General features: G+C 41.9%; 1 protein-coding gene across 3 annotated transcripts in view; it reads left to right on the top strand.

Moving 5' to 3' along the window:
• The first annotated feature begins 6,355 nt into the window (after nt 1–6,355).
• The window catches only part of LOC126356585 (vesicular acetylcholine transporter-like), an 886,345-nt gene continuing 869,918 nt past the window's right edge, over nt 6,356–22,782 (top strand). For 2 of the 3 annotated variants that reach the window (XM_050007386.1, XM_050007382.1), the window contains exon 1: nt 6,423–6,773. The gene's annotated coding sequence lies outside the window, so the exon portion shown is untranslated. Of the gene's footprint in view, nt 6,774–22,782 lie in introns of all 3 variants that reach the window. The other variant, XM_050007384.1, reaches the window with a different exon arrangement.

Raw genomic sequence — 22,782 nt, 5'->3', positions numbered from 1 at the left:
AGACGAAAATATTGGCGTGAGCCTCAATAAAATACTCGTAAATTCGGAACGTACATGACATAGTCTTGCTTCTCGATATTTGTTGCAAGAAAAATGCCACTTGCACTCATTTCAAGATTTTCTCTTCAGCCCCATTATGAGAATGTTCACTGCAGTAGAGCTAGATATTTCGCCGGTACATATGACCACAAAATTACCGCGTGTTCAGTTCTGCATTGCGCACCAGGGACAAAAGAGCGCACAGTTATAATTATGTGGATTTCATTACCTCAGTCTTTCGTACGGTCTCGACTGTCAGAGGCGGAGTATTGTCGCGTTTCCTTTGCGAAGCGAGCGTAGAGAAAAACTGGAAAGGTAGCAGATGCTCGGCTCGTGTCATAACTCTTGGAATGGGAGTGTCATTTGCATCTGACTCTGAGAGGATGGAAGTATTGCGAGGTAGCCTTTTCAGCCGACGCTGCAAAAAGTTAGCGATCCTTTTCTCATGGCTTTTTGCAACGACAAAACGTAAAATGAAATCCACGGGGCAGTAAATTATAAAACTCCACTTTAATTTAAGGTATAAGGTTAACAAAGGAGAATAGCGCGGAAAAATCGTTTTACCTCAGAGAACGTAGAATAGGAGTCTACATATTATGGATGTCCATCCTGCTGCAAGGATGAGGGACTTCAGGTGATGATATACGAGGCGTATTCGGAAAGTAACTTACAACTGATCGCGAAATGTAAACCACTGTTAAAATCAAAAATGTTTTATTTGCAACAGTTAGCTACAACTTGCAGTTACTTATCTACATAGTCGCCGATCCGCCTTAGACCTCTGTCGTAGCGTTGTCGCAATTTTCCAATACCCTAGTTTTAGGCGGCAGCCACCAGTGCTTTCCGCCAATTGTCTTTGTTGGCCTCCAGCTCGTTGTCTGTGCCAGAATGTTGTCTTCATAGACAGTGGTTCATGTGAGTAGGGATGAAACTCAGAGGGAGACAAATACGGGCTGTGTCGTGGGGAATCAAACACTTCCAACTGAAAACGCTGGAGGAGCGTCTTGATTGCCCCTGCAGAATGCGGCTGAGAATTGTCTTGAATAATAAAATGCATGACAGTTATGTGATGTGAGCTGCATAGCTTCAGGCGACATTTCTCACAAGGCCCTCGTATTTGGCGGGAGACCCTATTTTCTAGGCATATTGATATGCTCACTGTGCGCTGATATTTGAAAAGAGTTACGTAATGTGATCGTTAGGCGTACTACGAACACTGCCCATCACATCTGTGCAGAGCTTTATCAGATTTTCACGGTGGTTTCCATTTCGCGACCGATTGGACCTAACTTTCCGAATACGCCTCGTACTTGAGAAAAACTGCAATCACAGCTGTATCTTGAGATTGTCTCTCACGACTAGTTTCCGCGGCACATTACCGACATCCTCAAGTCCCACCACTGCCAAAAGAGTATTAGAATTCCTTGACGCATTCATTGCGGAGTCCAATGCATTGGATACAACACGGTGTCGAGGAGAGACTCCTGAGGAAAGCTAGCCCACGTGTACTGGTAACAAGGACTCCGCAATAAATGTGTCAAGTAATTATAATACTCTTTTGGCAGTGGTGGGGCCTGAGGATGGCCATAATGTGCCGCCGAAACTAGAATTGTGACACAATGAAGACATTCTCAAGATACAGCTGTTTTGGTATTTTTCTCATAAGTATACATATTTTTGTGACCCAGCGAAGTGCTGCATCGATAGCATTCTAGCATTCTGGAACGCCAGGATTCAACATCATATTCGGCTATCCGCGTTTAGCTTTTCCCTGATTTTCCTATAACACTTGATGAAAATTCCTGCGGGGAGTCCGATTTATTTTCCCATAGTCCGCCAATCAGACTTTTTACCTCATCACTTACAATTCCACCGACGTTATATTGAGTGCTAACTATTCTTCTTCCTGTTATTGGTAAATGAGTAAAAAGAAAATTGAAGATCTGTTACGTGAGGATCAGTCTGGCTTTCGACAATGTAAAATTGTGGAATATATTCGAAATTCTAAGGAAAAATGGTGTAATCTGGAGGACAATACACAAGTTGTACGGGAACCAAGTGGAAAAGATATGAATGGAAAACCAAGCAGAAAGTGCTTGGATTAAAAATGCTTAGGAGAGTGATGCAGTCTTTCACCCGGCGTTCAGCTTTATTCCAAAGCATCTTCAGTGCCCACTGCAACAATTTTTTTTCTTACAATTTTGTTTGTTATGATCAAGCATAACTCGCATGCATTATTTAGTACTGTAAACATCCCCACTTCGTGCGTTCGTTGTGCTATTGTGGGATGCGTTTGTCTTTTGTTTCTTTTGGTAGTGGTGGGAGCGTCTGCTATCGCTGTTTGAGTCTGCTATTCCACTCCATAGTCGGAAAATATAAACACTCATAAACATTCACAGAGCGATAACAGCTTTTTCCACCACTACCAAAACAAACAAACAAAGCATTCCGCAATTAAAAAAAACGCGAAATGGCGCTAGGACAGTGATCAAAGAAATGTGAATATATTTAGCGCAGTGAAAGTGTTGTGTGCAAAAACTCAACACATACACGTGGAAGATAATGCAGTAAACAACAGGAAAACAGTGAGTAACGAAAGGAATAAAAACTGTCTACATTAGTAAGTAAAGCATGCAAGCTGATCATGATTATAAAAAATTGTAAGACGACCTTATAGTTACAGTACCCACTGAAGACGCTTTAGAACAAAGCGAAACGCGTCTGATTTTAATAAAACTTTTATTACATTTGCAAAAGACTTAAATTAGCATGTTTGAAATTGCGGAAAAAAGAGGGAGAAAAACATAGAAGACAGGTGACTGTGGCTTACTCCGCTGAAGGCAAGAGAATATAAAAACATATTTCATGCATGAGAAGCACATATTTCTGTGGTTGTTCTTATTATGATAGGCCCTTGCCTTGACATGTAACAACTCTGTTATGGAATCCCATGACTGGCATATCGTTACACTTCACTCCACTTCCTAAAATAACATTATTATTGTAAACGAAATTACTTTCGGATCAAAAGCGAAAGTGTTGAATATTCTTGTCTTTTGTGACTCTGATGTAGCAACAGTTGTGGAAGAGGTCTCTTCTGTGTTGGAAAACTATTTTATTGTTTGTGACATTTTATTATTACGTTTGCTTGTTTTCCCCTTTACATACGATAGTGGTGTCTTATTTGGTACGTTAATTAATGTAAGTATTGCACTCCATGCAAGTTTCCTGTATTCCACATTCACTGGATTGACTAGAAGTTGAGTGAAGATAATGCCAAGCCGTTGAGTATATATACGATGTCTTTTTGCAAAAGATCACGTCTTCTACTGTTTCCTAGTCCCTTTACTTCTTGAAAGAAAAGATGTTCTTCAGTAAATATCTGTTCATTACTAGAAAATCGTAAGCAAACTGTCCTGTAATGTAACGCTTCATACCTCCCAGGGTCCTTAGGAAACCACAGAAAGAAAGTGCGGTGTCAGTTTTTAGTTACTGGCGATTTTCATGTAGCTACATGCACTCCTCATTGTAGAAACTATGTTACAGATCAATATAAACGGTACTATTCACACTCATTCGGCGTCCTATTCAGAAACGTAGCTTTCCGACCACTTGGACCGCTGCTGTCGCAATACGTAACAAAAATGAACAGGCGTGTCGTTATCGTACGTGTTAGAGTGTGAGTGTATTCTGTCGTCTCAAAACTGCCTCAGATCGACGACTATACGATTTTACGAACCAACCATTTTCCATAAATGTTCACTACAGAATCACACTAACAGGCGACAAGCTTTGCCGTATATTTTGTGATTGTAACCGTCTATATCGCTTAAAATATTTCGTTATTCATTATGTCGGTTTGGCTGATGCCCTTCTCAGATTCAAACATTGTTCAAGTTTCAATATCAAAAAGCTATGCTTAATCGAGACGTCAATTGTTATCACCCAACTGACAATGATCACGGAATCATATAGGAAATTTATTTTCGTTACTAATGGGCTTCGGTCGCAGGTTCGAATCCTGCCTCGGGCATGGATGTGTGTGATGGCCTTAGGTTAGTTAGGTTTAAGTAGTTCTAAGTTCTAGGAGACTAATGACCACCGATGTTAAGTCCCATAGTGCTCATAGCCATTTGAACTAATGGGCTTGGCCGTTTCTGAGATGCTCATTCCCAGTCACGGGCATATAACAATCTCCCCTTGGTCAGAGTATCTTGTGTCAGTGGATTACGCTATTTGCGGCGTCTATCGTCGCTAGGATAATTCCCCATTCGTTTCTGCTCGACTTATATACTTTTCTAACCGCGTCTCGAGTCCGCAATCCTCGCTGTTGACAATGGTCATCATGTTTCGGCTCTTCAGTGTAACAATTACATTGCAGCGCAAAAAGGCTGAAAGTGCTTGCTGTAGAAAATGTCTATATCAGAAAAATTGGTTCTATACTGTATTGTTAATATGGACTAATTTCATTTCGATATTTTGATTACACGTTATTTTAACCTAATCATAATTTATTTTTAGGCTGATTTTCAAATTACGTATTCTTATATTTGGTTTTGAAGTTTATATGTAGTAACAACAACTATCACAATGCAATAAAAACCGATGAAGTTTATCCAAAGTTAATCTTCCACTTAGCGGCACAATTGAGCTAGACAAATTCTTTTAGTTTGAATAACAAAACTGTCCTAAACAAAACTGTCGTAGTGGCCTTTGGCGCTGTGTGGTACACACGTGTTACTAACCAAGTGCTCTTTTGTTATTTAGCAGTTGCAAAAGGCAGCATCTGTCGTATGAATCCTGCGATTGGCCGACTTCAGCATTGTGAGCAGTTGCAGGAGCAGTGTGTGGACTCACTCGTACTAGTCAGGCTGTGTTAAAACAAGAAGGCAATATCGCCGAGTAGTTAGTGATGTGTAATAGTATTGCTTGCTGGAAGACATCGAAATTGCTCAGATTTGAAGAGCAATGTAGATAAACATTTAAGGAAAAAAATTAGAGCAACTAATTTATTTTTTTATGAAGGAGCTGAAAAACGGACACTGATAAAAGACTAAAAAAGAAGAATAGCAGCATTTGAGATTTGGAATTGGAGGAGTATGGAAGGAATAAAATGGATGGACAAAGTTGTCCAAGGAAATGTTGAGAAGAGTGGGGAAAGGGAGAGAAAGGTAGTCAGGAATAGGAAACTCAGTTGGCTTCAGCACTGAATGAGAAGAGATTGCTTACTGACAGGTGCTATGGAACTAACGGTGAATGGAAGAAATGGAATGAAGGAAAGTTGGCTTTTAACGTCCCGTCGATATCGAGGTCATTACAGGCAGAAAAAGAAGTGGCACGTTGACGATTAACGTTAAATTATTCACATTGAGCCCTACTGGGGGACGGAATGTTAAACAAAGAGCATATCGGTGTATCGGTTTAGCTTTTCTTTGTAGTGATATAGCTTCCATTCTCTTAAAATATCTTGCAATGCAATCTTTTCCTATGATCAGATCACGATGTTTCGTTCTCCTTCTTTTTTTTTTTTTTTTTGGGACTGTTGCCCAGTCGTAATTTTCAGCTTGAAATTATGTCTGTTTGATACACTATGTTCTGTTATTGTAACTTCTTTCAGATGTTATTCAACTGTACTAGCCAATTTGGAATTAAAGCTGTATGACGACTTTGGTACAATACTACAAACTGCATTTATCACATGCTTAAATCACTGTCAGTGCATTCAACAGTATCTATCATTGGCGAAATAAATCTTTCGAAATTATTTGTGGAGTTTGCCCATGTTTTCATTGAACGACTTACTCCTACAATCCTCCCCATCATCTATTCATCTTCAGATTATTCATTATGTAGTAGTTTTTTGTGCTGCTACTTTTTACCTTCCAGATAACTGAATAATGTGTCTTCATTGAACTGTTGTTTCAGCAAGACAGAATGGCAGAAATTGAATAACAGTAATTATTTTTCCATCTGCAGGGACGTATTTCTGTTGCTGTAACGTGACGCCGCACACAAATCCAATGACCGACGCGGAATTTGTGCAGCATTAGCTGTAATCTGCTGATCCGCTGCCCGATATCTTTGGTCCGATATTAAAGCTGTGGTTTTCGCGAGTGCCTATCGACCCGACAGGTGTAGCCGGTTGTGCCGGCAAGTCGGGAGTCCGTCACGTGAGGGCCGGTGAGTGCGCGGGTTGGATGCAGCGCCAATGACGTCACTGCGCGGCGGTCCAGTGGGAGCGCGGTAGCGGGCGCCACGGCGCAGGCGCCGGCGGCGTCGGCCACGCCCACCGCCGGCGGAACGACCGAGCGCCTTCGCCCCTCCCCGCGGCGGCGGCGCGGAGCTCTCGGCGCGTGACCGACGCAGGCCGACGCCAGCCGACCGAGGCCGAACCGACTGCCAGGTTCTGCCTTGCACCTGCGAGCGGCGGGCGCGACAGCCGAGCGGTCCAGCGTCGAGTGGCGGAGCAGCTCTCGAGGGTCGTCAAGTGCAAGAGCGAGCGAGGGCAAGGCGGGCAGCGCTGGACAGCAAGGAGCAGCAGCAGCAGCAGCAGCGGAGCCAGGGGGAGGCGCTGGACCGCGACAAGACGGAGGCGCAGAGGGCAGCGGACGACGCCGCGGCTGCGGCGGCCGTCGAGTCGGACGCAGACGCGACGCTGCTGCTGGGCCGGTCCCCGCAGCGGCTGGCCTCCAGCCTGCGCGGGCTCTTCGCCACCGCCAAGTTCGACACCACAGGTAGGCACCAGTCACTACTGTCCTCTATCCATTCTCTAATCTCTGTCCTCTACCAGGGTCCTTAGCAGACAGGACTGGTACAGATTATCCAATAAATTCAATGACGAGCAGCTCGTTTTGTGTTCTCACAGTGATGAGTTGGCAGCTGAGGTGGCAATAGAAAACATAAAGTCGTGTTTTTTGGGGGGGGAGAGGGGGGAGTTCATGAAATTGGAATGGTGCCATAGTTCTGTGGGGAAGGTGGATGAAGGACTGCATTTTATTGGTAGACTACTGCGAAGTTGCAACAAGTCCAGTAAAGAGACTGCCTACACTGGGCTTGTTCGTCCACATATAGAGTGTTTCCGTGCGGTTTGGGATACTTATTAGATAAGGGTGACAGAAGACTTCTTAAAAGTTCAAAGAAGGGCAACTCTTTTTGTACTATCGCGAAATAGGGAAAATTACAACAAGAGCTAGATATTTTTACGAAATTGCGATCACTAACTTTCCCGTTCGAATGACAAATTATTTTACTGACTCTCATCTATGTAGGGAGAAATAACGATATTGATCAAATAAGTCAAATTAGAGCTTCCTGGAAAAGGTTAGGTTCGTACTTTGCCCACGTGCTGCTCTGGAATGCAACGCCGAAGAAATAGTTCGCAATTGGTTCTGTGTTGGGCTCGGCACTTCAGTGTAAACTGCAGAGTAATCAAGTAGCTGTAGATGTAGACCCTGTAACAAAGGGAGAATACTAAGCGAGCACCAGTTCCCACCACCTCTCGTGTCTCAACACAGCCAGTATCCAGAAAAATGCACTTGTTTCAGTAGTAATTACTCGCATGACGTCGAGTTCAGGATCTTCTTTGCTTTTTATTTTGTTATAGAGAGCAAACTTCTTACCTTGGGTGGAGAGTCATCGACAAAAGCAGAAGCAACTTCAGCTATGCCACAAGGAAGTGTTTTAGGACCCCTCCTGTTCATGTTGTACATTAATAACATCAGACTTTTCACAAGTGATGCAGTTATCTATAATGAAGTGCTGTCTGAAGAAGCTGCAGAACTATTCAATTAGACCTTGATAAGACTTAAAAGTGATGCAGAATTGTAAACATGTTTTAAATGTTGGGAAATGTAAAATTTTGCACTCCGAAGACCGCAGGAAGCTGGTATTCTATGACGACAGTATCAATCAGTCAACTTCTACAAATACAAGGCTGTAATAGGGATGTGGAATGGATTCGTCATACTGGCTCCGTTCTTGGCAAAGCTGGCAGCAGACTTCACCCCACTGGCAGGATAGTGGCAAAATGCATTCAGCCTATATAGGGGGCTTTTTACAGCTCATTTGTGCATCTCATCGTACAATATAGCTCAATTGTGTGGGACGTGCACCAAATAGACCAGGCGTGGGAGGACAGCACGCATAATCAAAGGTTTGTATGACTCGCAGTAGAGCGTGACGGAATTGTTAGAAAATTTCACCAGGCCGAATCTTCAAAATAGATGCAAATTATTTCACAAAAGCTCGCCTTTGAAGTTTCAAGACGGATATTATCTGAAGAAACTAGAGGTACTCTTCAGACCCCTACGTATTGCTTCCAGAGAGACCGTGAAGACAAGACTATACTAATTACAGCACGCTGAGAGACAGGGATTCGAGCAGTCTTTCTGCCCGCCCTTCAAACGATATTAGAATAGAAGGAAACCTATGCAGGGTCGCCCATGCTAAGTACCCTCTGCCGTCCAATTCACAATGTTTTGCACAGCTATATGTAGGTATGAAAGATATTTCTAACTACTTTCCTTCTATTCAATTCTTTTCTTTTAGAAAAAAAAAGAAAAAAGGAAAAAAGATCCGATACTGATATGGATTCTTCCTCGCGCACATAAACGCTGTGTTGGATATGACATGGCACCACAAGTACATCCTGTTAACGAAACCCAACGCTTATGGTGTAGTAACCATGAGGCTGCCCTCCACACATTTCGCAGCTGATGACCCGAACTTCCACGACATGTTGGTAAAAGTTTGAATCCCCCTATCCCCCTGTTCCCCTCTTCCTGACTGCTTCACTTGGACTCAAATGTTCAAATGTGTGTGAATTCCTAAGGGATCAAACTGCTGAGGTCATCGGTCCCAAGACTTACGCACTACTTAAACTAACCTATGCTAAGAACAACACACACACCCATGCTCGAGGGAGAACTCGAACCTCCGGCGGGAGGGGCCGCTCAATCCGTGACATGACGCTTCAAACCGCCCGTCCGCTCCGCGCGGCTCACTTGGACTCACTAACAGGGATAAAATTAGTGTGACGTTCTACATTCACGCAAACCCCGTCATGGAACCGCTGTCGATTGCTTGAAAATTGGCAGGATACAGGTTCACTCCAAAAATTTTAAGTGAACGTCATCAGCCTTTCTGTTGATTAGATCGCAGTTTATCGCGCACAGTTAGATTAGCGACAAGTAGCAAAGTAAAACTGAGATGTAAGTCATTAATGTTTCGTTGAATTGAAAGCCTTGCTCCACACTGGGAAGCGGTCGACATTTTAACAGGCACGATGCCCTCCAGTAAACGTTCAACACATCTAAACTGAATATTACACAAATATTACTGAGCAAAGGAACCAATATGTTGCCACAAAGAAACTAACATGTTGGTGGATGATGAATGTTTCCATCTTTTTGACGGAGTCCTAGAGAAGAGCTCTAGAGTGATGTAAGTCTTTTCTCTGGCGGTATCAAATTTCTCAAAAAAAAAAGAAGATGTGTACTAAACGTTAAAGCTATGGCTGTCGGTGGAGTGTTTATTTTCCCACCGGTCTAATCTAGATCATTTCTCACCTCATTACACGAACCATGTCACTGAACATCATGCCGAATCTCGTATCACTACACCGCTATTAAATTTCTGTCGTATTACTTTAAACAGTATGTAGTTACATCAATAATTAGTTTTTTAATGTCTCAATAAATAAAAATTACACAGGCGTTGCCCAACTGCACACTGGAACAGCGTAGCTTGTCGAAAAACTTATTTCAATGCCTTGAGATCTCGATGAAGTGTTAAGAGGCGGTGAAGTCGCGTAGAAACTGCGTGTTTTGATAGATACACAGTAAATTACTTCACATACAGAGGTCACATCTATAACCAAAGGAAACAGAACTTTGAATTACGATAACAATAAAGAAAATTACGCTGAACCTCGACTCGAAGCTAAAACCTCGGCTTTCGAGGACAATGCTTCTACCAGATGTGCCATCCAAGAACAACTTAGGATCTGCGCTCACAGTTTCAGTCCGTCTCCCACTCTCACCTTTCAGACTTCACTAAAGCTCTTCGACCTATGTTGCTGGATTTGGAAACAGGAAAGAAATCGCATAGAAATTGCTTAGCGACAACCCAGAAATTATTTCCAGTAAGTTGTGGGGGCGGGTAAGAGCCGTTCCTGAATAACTCAGTCAGTAAATGAATTTTACGTGAAAGGTCATGTCCCTGGTCCGACGTTAGTTTTATATTTGTGGCATAACAAGTTTGTTGCTGTGTCTGTACTTGTTTGAGGATGTTGTCGCAGTCAACACAGAGATCCGCTCTCATCTTTGTTAGGAGAACAAGCTGGTCTCCCGGTGATGATACTTGCAAAAGTCTGGTGCCAGCTGAGAGGCTCAGATTTATTATTCTTCAACGTAAACAAATGTCCTAGCTATAATCAAACCAGGAAGTGTTATTGTTAACTTAATGGGTGACTCCCACAAAAAATGTTATGGACCTGAAACGTAGTCCCTTTAATTGAACTATTGGATAGAGGAGCATATGCTGCACTCGTCGACACCTTTTCTGCGTTAAAAATGTTCCTCGCAAGTTATTAATGTATACTTCACTTTTTGTGATTCACAGGTTTTGGCTTGGACGTTGTCTCAATATGTTTCACCTTACTGCAGGGAAACACCTCTACGCTCAGTTGCTTCGATGGTACACAAAGGATTCCCAGCTACATAGAAAGCGGAAACCAACACATTTGAATGCTACCTCATGAAGATTGTGAAGTGCTTCGCAAGCGTACAACGATCGCCATAAAAACTTTAAACAGTGGTCAAGCATTTCCTGTTTCTGCGTTTCTCAAAGTGGTTCAGAGTAAGAAAAAATGATGGATGGGTGTCAAAAATTAGTAGATAATATGAGTGGACAGAGGACAACTGGTTTTTATAGCTGAGGTACAGTACACTAGAAAAAGACGTCTCATTAGATAACCAGACCATGATAAACCAGATGGAAACGTTATGTGATGTAAATGTGTACAAGAAAAACAGAAATTCCAAGTTATCTTTCGGAGTCTGTAGCTCATTCATAGTAAAAGGTCATGAGATTTTTAAAATATTTTTTACGTATGACACAAAATCATTTACTCCGAACAGGTAGATAAAGATATTATTTAAAGCAATTTTCTGCAGTAACGACAAACTATTAAACATTGTAAGATCTTGCATAAGCATTAAACTTCCACCTCACATGTGTTTCAAAATCAACATCTTATTCACTTGTAGACAATTAGCTACAGTCGCAGGTGGTTGTGAGGAGGAAACCTTCCTACCCGTGTCCTCCAGTTTCTAATCAGTGTCAGTTCTTGATGTGAGGGCAATGCACTTATTATTTCTGAGAAGAATAGGAGGGGGCCATCCAAGTGTCATAACCAATGATCGACCATAACAGGCATAATGAAATAAATCAAAACTCAACAGTCTATGGGAGGAGCGGTAGGTGTCCCAATGCGACAGTCAAGTCTGCTGCAGAAACCTTACATTTACTAAGAGCTACTTCCCTGGCTCGTTGTGTTTCCATGATTATACAATTCTTTATGGGCAGTACACCTCGACAATTTGAGACGAAAATGTATAGAGGTTTTTAAAAGCACGTGGCTTCTTATCTTATGTCAAAATAGACTTAATATCACGCTCTTCCATTATTTTGAATTGAGAAAATATTAAAATGTCTTCGTCATTACAGATAAATGAAAGATACGAATACGATTTTCAAGAAGAAAATCGTTTTCCATATCACAATGACCTCCAACGATGCCGGAAGCTGTTTGAATATGTTCTAATTCCACAGTCAATATTATTTAGCACTCTTCTCTCTACCATATAGACACAGACATGAAAAGACAGAGTAGATTTCGTAGTTTACACATTTTAGAGGAAAATATTTCATAGGTAGTAGGCTTTTACATAACACTGTTTTAACGCCAATACATTTTAAACCGCAAAACAAAATGACACATAAGGTAAAGCAATGGGGAATGTATGAAGAAGGCAATATAACGTTATAGTATAGCCGACAACCGTTCGTTAGAACAAAATTATTTCTTACGATCCCTACTTACATTTTTTTGAGAATGTGTGTAGCACACTAGTAATATGCAAGCCATTTCGTTACGGGCGTAGCACCAGCCCACTGAAATAATTACACCAACCTGAGCGCCAACTTAATTCCAATGACATCATTTTACGTTCCCAGATATTCCCCAACGAAATTTTCTGTTGCAAGAAACCTACTGGTATGAACGTAGTAACATGTTCCTGAAGGCCAACTCGATAATGATCACAAACATTCAGGAAGTAGTCATAGACAAGTAACATGACACCATTGTACGACATCTCCTTTGTAAATACTCTTCACAAATGGAAATCTTCATTTCATCTTTCACGAAAATTATTTTTTCTCTTTGATTCCTTCGTATTGAGTGGAGCTACCAAAAGATATTACATTCATTCTAAAGAAATAGAAAATCCCGTTTACCTTTCGAAGTATATTTCGCATTTATCTAATGACGACATTGTCATTTACTTTTAATCTGTGTCTATGTTTTATTTTTCACGTACTGTAAATATTCTGGAAATAAATCCCACCTTCAATACTCATCGATAAGTCCTTGATTTATTTACTAAATATTTACACATCTTAGAAACTGAGTTCTTCAGCTATACTGAAGGCTCGATTTCTGATGTAAAAATATGAAGAAATACGTTCAACATATCTTAGCTTATATCCGGAAAGTTGAAAGAAGACGACGAAGTCATAAGAAGGTTGCACATAGAAGTTCTTTTTACTTGCAAATAGTGGCAGTGACATTATGACAGTATTATCTGCAGATCATCAGTCTACCGTAGGCAGTTACCCAAAATTGTTATTGACAACAAAATCATTGAGAAAATCCTGGAGTTCACAGACTTGGACATTCACCTATCACAATCCGAGTTTCCTACATTCAGACGCTTCGTTGGTACAGTACAGCGAACAATGAACCACAAAATAAGAAAATAAACGTTAGTTAAGTTACGTAAAGTAACTGCAGACCACAAATATTCTATTGAAGTAAAAACTGGACTTCAACATCTGTCCACCTGAGACAGAATACTTGCGATACGTTATTCGACGTTTGATCAGGAAAGAGGAGCAAAGAATTCTGAGCGTCACTGAATTAATAATGAAACAGAAGAACGGCAGGTTGCAGCACTTTCTGCACTTGCCTGAGTTCCGAACAGATAAGCTGGTTTGATAAAAGAAATAAGTAGGTCGAAGTCTCTGGGAAAGATAGCAGGACCGACAAGGCGACACGAATGAATGCATAAGTCTAGATGCTATTGCTTCTATTGAGAATGAGGATGAGTTAGCTTAACTATTCTCGATTATTATGTTTACTCGCCTAGCTATTGACATTACTCGTGGATTACATTTTCTTGTTGCTATTTATTACGATGACTTACAGTCATTCATTGGAGATTCACGACTCTCATGGCAGCACAACGTCGACAGAAACGGTAATACGAATACAAGAAGTTTTGTTTCTTTTCGCATATAATCCTTGAGAGTTACCTCTGCCAGATAATTTTCTTAGTTTATAATGGCGTTCTCTAGGAAGCACATGAACAGAAAAGCGGGTAGGTGATCGTTGTTCGCTTCGTCTTACGACTGTTTGACTACAATGTATTGATCCCACTACACTGACCACAGCCTTGACCTTTGTTCTTTCACTAATTAATATTTCCTTCACATAGCTTATGACGTACATGCTAATGCACCTTTCTCAAAGGATTTCTTTCTGTTGACTGAGTTACATTTATCCTAGTTATCTGTCCCTCTAGTCTCACAACTATATCCTTCCTAATACTGTAAGACTAATATCAGCACACGAATACACTGCCAGACACTAAAAGAGAAGTACCCAGAAGACATTCTCAGATGGGAATGTAACTTCAAACACGTGCGGACCATCGGCGAGTGTGTCAATGATTAGAGCTGCAGTTTTCTGTGACAGGGGCAATTGTCCATAGCGTACAAGAGTATTGTTTAGCGCTGTTAGCACGCCTAGTTCGGTATAAGAAGGGGACGAAAAGCGTCATATGATGACTGAACAGTGAAGGACACAGAGATGCCGGTTTCTCGTGTGAAACAGCGTCAGCGCTCATGACAGAGTTTGAAAGGGGCCTCCTTGTGGATGTCCATTTGGCCTGATGCAATATTCGGATTTCTGGGGCATTCGGACGTTACAGCAGCTCACTCTTGGACTGTATGGGAACGTCAGGGAAAGCATATTGTCGTAAAAGTTCCGACTGACCAACCCTGACCACCACAATATAGGATCACCGTATCGTGCACTGGAGATATCTCAGCTAATCCACTTGTGGGCCTACCATCCGAGAACAACTAATGGACTCTCTGCAACATGCTGTGTCATCTTACACCAATGGTCGGAGACAAGCTGTAGCCTGACTAACGATTGATCGTTCCATGCCTAGGCTGCCTCTAACACCACCCACAAACGGCAGGGTTTGCACTGGTGTCGTGACCGGGAATCACGAGGAATGCGGTTGCGTTGTGTTCAGCGATGACGAGTGTGGCAGCGGCCTGGAGAGAGCTCCCATTCTACCAGGATTCTGGAGAGTTACAGCAGTGTTCCTCCCTGCGAAGTATGAGGAGCCATCATGTATGACTTCAGGTTGTGGCCGTTAGTGGTTGAGGTCACGCTACAACGATACGTCATGGACATTGCATTCTAATGTGTTACCTCTAATGTAACAGTATCATGGTGTCACTATTCAACAAGATAATGCTTGCCCTCATAAGACACGTGTCTCTATGAACTGTCTGCCTGATGTTGAGGTAGCCCCCTAGCAAGGATCCCAGATTTGTCGCTTATAGAACGTCCAAAGGACCCCAGTGTCAACATCCAGGATATCAAGTGCCAGTTACAACGGTAGTGAGCTAGCTTATCTCACGAGAGGAGATTATCCGAAGTGCACTGAAGTACAGACGATAAGGGGCTTCAGAGAGACGCGAAGAAATACACTGAAGCGCCAAGGGAATTGGTATAGGGATGCGTATTCAAATACTGATATATGTAAAAAGGCAGAACACGGCGCTGCCGTCGGCAACGCCTATGTAAGACAATAAGTGTCTGGCACAGTTGTTAGATAGATTGCTGCTGCTACAATGGCAGATTATCAAGATTTATGTGAGTTTGTAGGTGGTGTTACAGCCGGCGCACGAGCGATGGGATACAGCATCTCTGAGGTAGCATGAAGTGGGGATTTCCAGTAGGATCATTTCACGAGTTTACCGTGAGTATGTGAAATCCGGTAAAACATCAAATCTCCGACGTCGCTGCGGCCAGAAAACGATCCTGCAAGAACGGAACCAACTACGACTGAAGAGAATTGTTCAACGTGACAGAAGTGCAACCCTTACGTAAACTGCTGCGGATTTCATTGGTTGTCAACACGTGTCAGTCTTCGAACCATTCAACGAAACGTCATCGAAATGGGCTATCGGAGCCGAAGCCCCATTCGTGTATCCTTGATGACTGCACGACACAAAGCTTTACGCCTGGCCTGGTTCCGTCAACACCGACATAGGACTGTTGATGACTGAAAATATGTTGCTTGATCGAACGAGTCTCGTTTCAAATTATATCGAGCTTATGGACGTGTACTGGTATAGAGACAACCTCACGAATCCATGGACCTTGCATATCATCAGGGGAGTGTTCAAGATGGTGTAATGGTGGGGGGCGTGTGCCGTTGGAGTGATATGGGACCGCTAAAACGTCTAGATTCGACTTTGACAGGTGACTCGTATGTAAGCATCATGTCTGATCACCTGCATTCATTCATGTCCATCGTGAATTCCGACGGACTTGGGCAATTCCCGCAGGACACGTCCAGAATTAGCTCCGGGAACACTCTTCTGAGTTCAAACAAATCCGCTGGCTACCAAACTCCCCAGAAGTGAAGGTTATTGAGCATATCTGGGATGACCTGCAACGTGCTCTTCTGAAGAGATCTCCACCCCTCCGATTTATGGACAGCGCTGCAGGATTCATGGTGTCAATTCCCTCCAGCACTATTTCAGACATTACTTGAGTCCTTGCCAAGTTGTGTTGCGGCACTTCTGCGTGCTCGCGGTGACCCTACACGAAATTAGGCAGGTGTACCAGTTTCTTTAGCTCTTCGGTTTATAAATTTCTGATATTAAAATTAGAAACCTGAGGCACCCCAGTACGTTTAGTGACTGAAACAGCATGTTCGAGCGGATGACTTGGGTACAACAGATACGAGTTTTTTCATGTGTTGTTGACACACAGCATTCCGACCAGAAGGAGTCTGCCACAAAAAACAAATTAAGCGCAGAAGTACCATCGGTGAATTAAAAACTGACGTGAGTCCAGTCAACCATGTTGGTCAATGAAATAAACCAGGAAGCTAGTAGCGTCATTTCACGGCTCTTCAGAGGATTCCAGGAAGCAAGGAACACTGTACGGCGCTACGGACAGGGATGGCCACGAGTTACAAACAAACTTCAAGCTCCAAACAGATTTGAATGCCAATTGTAAACCGAGCAGATCATGCATACCGTGAATATCATATACTAGAACTAATCAGTCATAAATTATTACCACTGGTGATATTTTGTGACTTAGTTAATGATGTTTATTTCGTGAAACATGGTATCCTCATGCAAAATATGTGCTTGACGGAAATCTGGATGCATGTCGATCATATAAGAAATTGCACTTGCGTTGTCAAAAATATAAATTTTGTGCTTTTTTACAACTAAAAAAATTACAGAGTAGTATCAGTGCTCTTACTCGAGTGGTAGCAAACGAAATATAGAAGAACAGATGTTTCCAGTTAAATGGCTTATCGTTAAATATTTACAAGACTCTGAACATACAGTTCAGTGCTTCTCGTGGAACTCTACAAGCTATGAAATATAATCTACTTAAAAAATGAAACACAAAAAATAGAAAATGATACGTTTTCGAGACTACAGATGCATTACAACATTAATTCGAAAACTCACACTATAGAATTAATGAAGCGCTTTATTTCAGCTGAATTACCAATATGAATGATGTCTTCTTTAGGTGATTTCAAATTAAGGAAGCTCGTTTATTCTGCGGTTTTTACATTAATTACGATTTTTTAAAGCTTTCCTGATGGGAAGCGAGGAAGGGTGGAGGGACTCGAAAGGCTAGTACTCACAGAATATAGAAAAATTATATGTGGTTATAGAAACGGTTCTCGGGCGAGACGGACGTCGCTGTGAAATTTCTACTATATTTCATCAGACTAACATCTTCAGGCTGTAGAAATGGTTCTCAGGCGAGACGTCTGGTATCATTCTGAATTCCATAATTGGCTTCGCAATATTAGTACCCATTAATATCCCTTCCATTTACCAAAATTTCTATTTCTTCGAAAAATAGTGCACATCATAATTCAAGATGTTAACAACAGCAGTACACAAAGCAATAACATATTCCAGTATACGAGCATTCAGCAACTTAATATACTATATTAAATGTGTCTGAATTAAAGAACATTCTGTAGAGCAGTTCCTTCTACTACAATGAAAATTACTGTTCGGCGACGGGGTGGCTTGTGTGCCTCAACGATACAGGAAAGTGCAACAACAGTGGAGGGATTCTGTTGAGAGGCCAGACAAACTTATGGTTCCCCATGAGGGGCACCAGCCTTTTCAGTAGGTGTAAGGGTGCCAAACTACAGTGTCTTACTTCAGGGTTCCAAAGCCATGGCACTCGCATGGGGAAGAACTGGGACCCTATGGATGGTGTGTACAAGCGTTCCATCGAAATTTCTGCAGCGTAGTCGAAACGACTTTGGGGATATGTGGGCCCGGTTACCGTCTTGTCTCAAAGTGAGATTAGGCAATAAGACATCAAAAGAAGCAAATGTGTTCTACTGTTTGGGTAGCGAAATAAATGATGTACAAATGTTCAAATGTGTGTGAATTCCTAAGGGACAAAAGTGTTGAGGTCATCGGTCCCTAGACTTACACACTATTTAAACTAACTTAAACTAACTAATGCTGAGAACAACACACATACCCCTGCCCGAGGGAGAACAACCTCCGGCGGGAGGGGCCGCGCAGTCCGTGATATGGCGCCTCAAACTACGCGGCCACTATCCACGGCAAATAAATGATGATAGCCAAATTAGAGAAGATATAAAATACAGATAGGCTATAGAAAGGAAACTTTTCAGAAAAAGATGAAGTTTTAACATTGAATTTCAGTTTAAATGTCTTTTTTGAGAATATTGTTGTGGAGTGTAGCCTCATATGGAAGTGAAACGTGAAGCATAAGCATTAGGGACAATAATAGAAAATATGTCCTTTTTTTAATATGTTTGTATAGTAGAATGCTGAAGGTTAGATAAGTAGATCACGAAATTGATGAGGAGGTAGTGAATAGAGGTGGAGAGAAGAGAAATGTATGACAGATACTGATTGAAAGAAGAGATCGCTTAATAGGACCAGTTATGAGGCATCAAGAAATTTCCAGTTTGGTTCTGCAAGGTAGTGTGCGGATAGAAATTGTAGAGAAAGACCAAGAGATGAATACAGTGTTCTTGTTGTTGCGGTGTTCAGTCCTGAGACTGGTTTGATGCAACTCTCCATGCTACTCTATCCTGTGCAAGCTTCTTCATCTCCCAGTACTTGCTGCAACCTACATCCTTCTGAATCTGCTTAGTGTATTCATCTCTTGGTCTCCCTCTACGATTTTTACCCTCCACGCTGCCCTCCAATGCTAAATTTGTGATCCCTTGATGCCTCAAAACATGTCCTACCAACCGGTCCCTTCTTTTTGTCAAGTTGTGCCACAAACTCCTCTTCCCCCCAATTCTATTCAATACCTCCTCATTAGTTATGTGATCTACCCATCTAATCTTCAGCATCCTTCTGTAGCACCACATTTCAAAAGCTTCTATTCTCTTCTTATCCAAACTAGTTATTCTCCATGTTTCACTTCCATACATGGCTACACTCCATACAAATACTTTCAGAAACGACTTCCTGGCCCTTAAATCTATACTCGATGTTAACAAATTTCTCTTCTTCACAAACGCTTTCCTTGCCATTGCCAGTCTACATTTTATATCCTCTCTACATCGACCATCATCAGTTATTTTACTCCCTAAGTAGCAAAACTCCTTTACTACTTTAGGTGTCTCATTTCCTAATCTAATTCCCTGAGCATCACACGATTTAATTTGACTACATTCCATTATCCTCGTTTTGCTTTTGTTGATGTTCATCTTATATCCTCCTTTTAAGACACTGTCCATTCCGTTCAACTGCTCTTCCAAGTCCTTTGCTGTCTCTGACAGAATTACAATGTCATCGGTGAACCTCTAAGTTTTTATTTCTTCTCCGTGAATTTTAATACATACTCCAAATTTTTCTTTTGTTTCCTTTACTGCTTGCTCAATAAACAGATTGAATAACATCGGGGAGAGGCTACAACCCTGTCTCACTCCCTTCCCAACCACTGCTTCCCTTTCATGTCCCTCGACTCTTATAACTGCCATCAGCTTTCTGTACAAACTGTAAATAGCCTTACGCTCCCTGTATTTTACCCCTGCCACCTGTAGAATTTGAAAGAGAGTATTCCAGTCAACATTGTCAAAAGCTTTCTCTAAGTCTACAAATGCTAGAAACGTAGGTTTGCCTTTTCTTAATCTAGCTTCTAAGATAAGTCGTACGGTTAGTATTGCCTCCCGTGTTCCAACATTTCTGCGGAATCCAAACTGATCTTCCGCAAGGTCCGCTTCTACCAGTTTCTCCATTCGTCTGTAAAGAATTCGCGTTAGTATTTTGCAGCTGTGACTTATTAAACTGATAGTTCGGTAATTTTCACATCTGTCAACACCTGCTTTCTTTGGGATTGGAATTATTATATTCTTCTTGAAGTCTGAGGGTATTTCGCCTGTCTCATAAATCTTGCTCACCAGATGGAAGAGTTTTGTCATGACTGGCTCTCGCAAGGCCGTCAGTAGTTCTAATGGAGTGTTGTCTACTCCCGGGGCCTTGTTTCGACTCTGGTCTTTCAGTGCTCTGTCAAACTCTTCCCGCAGTATTGTATCTCCCATTTCATCTTCATCTGCAACCTCTTCCATTTCCAGTACATCGCCCTTGTATAAACCTTCTATATACTCCTTCCCCTTTCCGCCTTCCCTTCTTTGCTTAAAACTGGGTTTCCATCTGAGCTCTTGATATTCATACAAGTGGCTCTCTTTTCTCCAAAGGTCTCTTTAATTTTGCTGTAGGCAGTATCTATCTTACCCCTAGTGAGATAAGCCTCTACATCCTTACATTTGTCCTCTAGCCATCCCTGCTTAGCCATTTTGCACTTCCTGTCGCTCTCATTTTTGAGACGTTTGTATTCCTTTTTGCCTGCTTCATTTACTGCATTTTTATATTTTCTCCTTTCATCGATTAAATTCAATATTTCTTCTGTTACACACGGATTTCTATTAGCCCTGGTCTTTTTACCTACTTTATCTTCTGCTGCCTTCACTACTTCATCCCTCAGAGCTACCCATTCTTCTTCTACCGTATTTCTTTCCTCCATTCCTGTCAATTGTTCCCTTATGCTCTCCCTGAAACTCTCTACAATCTCTGGTTTTTTCAGTTTATCCAGGTCCCATCTCCTTAAATTAGCACCTTTTTGTAGTTTCTTCAGTTTTAATCTACAGTTCATAACCAATAGATTGTGGTCAGAGTCCACATCTGCCCCTGGAAATGTCTTACAATTTAAAACCTGATTCCTAAATCTCTGTCTTACCATTATATAATCTCTCTGATACCTTTTAGTATCTCCAGGATTCTTCCATCTATACAACCTTCTTTTATGCTTCTTGAACCAAGTATTAGCTATGATTAAGTTATGCTCTGTGCAGAATTCTACCAGACGTCTTCCTCTTTCATTTCTTCCCCCCAATCCATATTCACCTACTATGTTTCCTTCTCTCCCTTTTCCTACAGACGAATTCCAGTCACCCATGACTATTTAATTTTCGTCTCCCTTCACTTCCTGAATAATTTCTTTTATCTCATCATAGATTTCCTCAATTTCTTCATCATCTGCAGAGCTAGTTGGCATATAAACTTGTACTACTGTAGTAGGCGTGGGCTTTGTGTCTATCTTGGCCACAATAATGCGTTCACTATGCTGTTTGTAGTAGCTTAACCACACTCCTATTTTTTTATTCATTATTAAATCTACTCCTGCATTACTCCTATTTGATTTTGTGTTTATAACCCTGTAGTCACCTGACCAGAAGTCTTGTTCCTCCTGCCACCGAACTTCACTAATTCCCACTATATCTAACTTTAACCTATCCATTTCCCTTTTTAAATTTTCTAACCTACCTGCCCGATTAAGGGATCTGACATTCCACGCTCCGATCCGTAGAACGCCAGTTTTCTTTCTCCTGATAACGACATCCTCCTGAGTAGTCCCCGCCCGGAGATCCGAATGGGGGACTATTTTACCTCCGGAATATTTTACCCAAGAGGATGCCATCATCATTTAATCATACAGTAAAGCTGCATGTCCTCGGGAAAAATTACGGCTGTAGTTTCCCCTTGCTTTCAGCCGTTCGCAGTGCCAGCACAGCAAGGCCGTTTTGGTTAATGTTGCAAGGCCAGATCAGTCAATCATCCAGACTGTTGCACCTGCAACTACTGAAAAGGCTGCTGCCCCTCTTCAGGAACCACACGTTTGTCTGGCTTCTCAACAGATACCCCTCCGTTGTGGTTGCACCTACGGTACGGCCATCAGTATCGCTGAGGCACGCAAGCCTCCCCACCAGCGGCAAGGTCCATGGTTCATGGGGGGAGGATGAATACAGTAAGCAGACTGAAATCGACGTATAGTGAAGTAGTTATTCAGGAATGAAGAGGATTGCTCAGGATGAACTAGCGTGGAAAGCACCTCTAACCAGTCTTCGGACTGAAGCTTATAATAATAACAACAACAACAAATAAAATTTACAACTTTGACGCTTTCTACATCCCATGGAACTTTCACCGCTGTATACGTGGAATACGACTGCTTCTTGAGCGGACGAAGATCCATAGCCAGCCAGATCTGCAGTTGCCATGTGCTGGCTAGAGACCTCGTGGCAGAGTCTAGCTCACATAGCGCCCGTCACCTTTAAAATCGTCAGGTTCGAGAGATTCACAGTAAACCCCTCACAGGAACGAACACCGAGGCTTCGCAGCAGTGTTTCGTGTTCAGAGGTAATTCGCTATTTAGCTTGGTGTGTGATTCTCGCCTTTTTTCGTATGATGCAGCACTAGGACACATAACAGCCATGCCAATATTGCCTTATCGTCCTCCGTGGCATCTTGATGCACCAGTCCCCCACCTTCTTTTTTCTGTTTTTCTTTTTTTTCTTTTTTGACTACCTGCAATGGTTTTATATATATTCCGACAGCAAAACAGGGACCAATGATACGGGTCTTGAAAAACAAACATCGAACATTGATATATCAAGAGCGTTGTTTTTATCCACTTCTTTGAGTGGCCGTGGATTTTCCACTGACGATTAGTGTACATTGGGAAGACTGACTTAACCATGATTTGTGAACGATGCTTCTTCCTTAAACAAAATTTTTCATGAACATGCCGCATCACTTTTTACTTTCCGTAGA

This window comes from Schistocerca gregaria, chromosome 1 (assembly GCF_023897955.1).
Source record: "Schistocerca gregaria isolate iqSchGreg1 chromosome 1, iqSchGreg1.2, whole genome shotgun sequence".
NCBI lineage: Eukaryota > Metazoa > Arthropoda > Insecta > Orthoptera > Acrididae > Schistocerca > Schistocerca gregaria.
This window is presented reverse-complemented; position numbering and strand designations above follow the sequence as displayed.